A 3,567-nucleotide genomic window follows, 5' to 3' on the forward strand; every position below is an offset into this window, starting at 1 on the left:
GTATCACTTCAGGGTAAAAATAACGGTGATGATAGTCATCCATTTGCCACATCAGTCAAAAACAGTTTCCTTTTATCATCTGTCTGCCCAATAAATTTACTGGGCAGAGATCTGATTCTCCAGTTCGGCTTAGACCTCATTGCTCCACAAATGAGGGTTTTAAAAGTCCAGCAGCCATCTCCTACGATGGTTAAAAAACTGGCATTTGATGATAAAGAACTGGTGAATGTGTATCAAATGGCTGCTGACATGTCCTGATTCTCAGGAATTGTTGCGTTTGACTGATCGACGTGTTTTTCCACCTGCTGTGTTCATGGAGGCTTCTCATTTGCATTGTACTGCTAACGTTATTGATGATCCGTGTAAATATTATGATGAGAGTTTTCGGTTAGAATGTGTGAATGATGAGCTCATGCTTAAAACTATTGGAGTTTGCTGCGCAGCGCTGGTTCCTGTTGCACTCACACCCACACAACACAAACTGTGTCAAATCCCAGGGGCGGTCCACACATTTCACTAGCCAGGGGCCCCACTGATAGATAGAGGGATTTGGGTCCAATCGTTAAAGATTGGGAGTCAGTCACTGATTGGGCACCTACACACACAGAATATGTCATGTACTCTATGTCACGTGACGTGTATCAAATGGAAATGTGCACGAACGTAGCCGTTCTGCGCACATTGCTGTTGGTTGAGGATGATGAGGTAATTCCCATATCTCTGAGCTTCCTGCCGCGCTTTCAGATGTGCCATACTCACTCTGGGCAGCTCACAGATATGACGTAGGTTTAATGTCCACGTTCCGTCCAAATCAACCCCCGTACCCATTGAAACGTGAAGCTGTTGATGGCATTCGGCCAGTGTTTACCTCTCTGCTTAAACAAGGGGTCATTATTCCGTGTAATGATTCCCCGGTGCGCACTCCAGTGTTTCCTGTCAAAAAGATCAGAGACAAACCTCCTGACGAATGGAGATTTGTCCAGGATTTACGAGCTGTGAATGCTGCAGTGCACGCTCGCGCGCCGCTGGTGCCAAATCCTTATCTGATTCTTTCCCAAGTTCCAGCATCTGCAGCATTTTTTACTGTCATCGACCTCTCAAATGCATTTTTCAGTGTTCCGGTACACAAAGATAGTCAATTCTGGTTTGCGTTTGAATATGATGGTAAACCATATACATTTACGCGTTTGTGCCAAGGCTATTGTGAATCACCTACCGTGTACAACCAGGCATTGTGTACAAGTTTAGCCTCTCTCCAAGTATCTAAAGGCACTGCACTCATACAGTATGTTGATGATCTTATGATTTGCGCCCCCACAGAAGAGCAGTGTGAGGCAGATACTATTGCATTGTTAATGCATCTCGCAGCCGAAGGCCACAAGGCAAGTTTGTTGAAACTCCAATATGTAAAAAGAACAGTTACATTTTTGGGTCATGTCATTTCAGGAGAGGGGAAAACGCTTTCAGATAAGCGTATTGCGTCATTGGCAGCTCTGCCAAAACCTGTCACTAAGCGACAGATGATGTCATTTTTGGGAATGTGCTCATACTGCAGGTCTTTCATTCCAAACTATTCTCCTATTGAGTTGCCACTGCGTACAATTACGCATGTCAGTGGGTTGAGACCTACAGATCACCTCACATGGACAACTGAGGCCGATGAAGCCTTCATTAATATGAAGCTGGCTCTTCAATCCCCACCAACGCTAGGCCTACCTGATCACACTAAACCTTTCACTCAGGCAGTGGATGAACGACATGGGTGTATGACCTCAGTTCTCCTTCAAGATCATGGGGGAAAACAAAGGCCTGTGGCCTATTTCTCCTCCAAACTGGATTCAGTAGCTGCTGGTCTGCCTAAATGTCTCCGTGCAGTGGCTGCAGCTGAGAAAGCGCTGAACTCCTCACGTAACATTGTGGGATATGCACCTTTAACCCTGTTAGTGCCACATGCTGTTTCTCTCATCCTCTGTGAACAAAGAACATCACACCTCTCTGCTGCACGATACCTTAGGTATCACACATGTCTGTTAGACATGCCTAAATGTTTATGTCAAGCGATGTAACACTCTCAACCCAGCATCTCTTATGCCTTTACCTGAGGACGGTGACGAACACGACTGTGTCGCCGAACTTCTGATTGTGTGCACACCTAGACCGGACTTAAAGACGTTCCTCTGACCAACTCTGACCTAATTTTGTATGTTGATGGGTCTGCCTCTCGCGACCAGGGGGGCACTAATCGGGTGGGATTTTCTGTTGTTTCAGATTCAGCTGTGCTCCGTTCCGGGCCGCTCCCATGTCACCTGTCGGCACAGGCAGCAGAGCTCATCGCACTAACTGAAGCCTGCACGTTTGCAGAAGGCAAAACCGTGACTATTTACACTGACTCACGATATGCTTTCGGGGTAGTATACGATTTTGGGGCTATTTGGAAGTGCAGACAATTTCTAAAAAGTGATGGTAAACCAGTGCTTAACCACGTACTGATTGCAGGCTTATTAGATGCCATTCTACTCCCATCTGAAGTTGCAGTCTGCAAATGTGCCGCACACACAAGCAGTATAGTACAAAGGCAGCTGCTCTGATTCCTCTCACACCTCACTCACACTCATTTGTTAAAATCCCTGTCACCTCCTACACTGACAAGATGTCATCACTGACGTCCATGCAGCAGTTAGCTGATAAAACTGAGAAAGCTCAATGGAAGGCGGCTGGAGCTGTATTTGACCCAACCGCCAGCATCTGGTTTGGTCCAAATTCCAATCCATGTCTTCCAAGACATTTCTTCCCTCATTTTGCTAAATTGACACATGGGTTAGACCATGTGTCAAAAGGAGGGATGTTAGAAGCTATCAATCAAGAGTGGTTCACAAGGGGGTTCACAGTGACAGCTCAGAAGCACTGTGGAGCATGCCTGATTTGCATTACGCAGAATTCTGGTAGACCAGTAAAGGTTACAGGACCCGGAGCACATCCACCTCCCACTAGGCCATTTGAGCACCTAATGCTGGACTTCATTGAGCTTAGGCCATCAGAGGGTAAGAAGCACTGTCTGGTGGTGGTTGACATGTGGTCCAAATGGGTTGAAGCTTTTCCAGTAAAAGCACAGACAGCAAATGCTGTGGCAAAAGCACTACTTAGGGAAATCATCCCTAGATGGGGACTACCAGACACAATTTCTAGCGACAACGGTTCACATTTTGCTAATGAGGCCATTACACAGATAGGAGAATACCTAGGCATGGACATCAGGAAGCATTGTGCTTATCATCCACAGAGTGGGGGTGCGGTGGAAAGAGAGAACGGCACAATCAAAAACAAACTTGCAAAATGCTGTGCAGACACAGGTCTGTCATGGACACAAGCTCTGCCCATTGTGCTGATGTACATGCGGATGCGGAAACGAACACGGAGCCAACTCAGCCCTTTTGAAATCCTTTTCGGTGCTCCTCCACAGATAGGACTCAAGGCTCCAGGATGTCCTCTTCCCTCCACAACGTTGTGTGAGGATGCTATGTTGTCATATTGTGTTAACCTGTCATCCACTTTAGCAGATATCCGACG

Source organism: Gymnodraco acuticeps, unplaced genomic scaffold, assembly GCF_902827175.1.
Source record: "Gymnodraco acuticeps unplaced genomic scaffold, fGymAcu1.1, whole genome shotgun sequence".
Lineage (NCBI taxonomy): Eukaryota > Metazoa > Chordata > Actinopteri > Perciformes > Bathydraconidae > Gymnodraco > Gymnodraco acuticeps.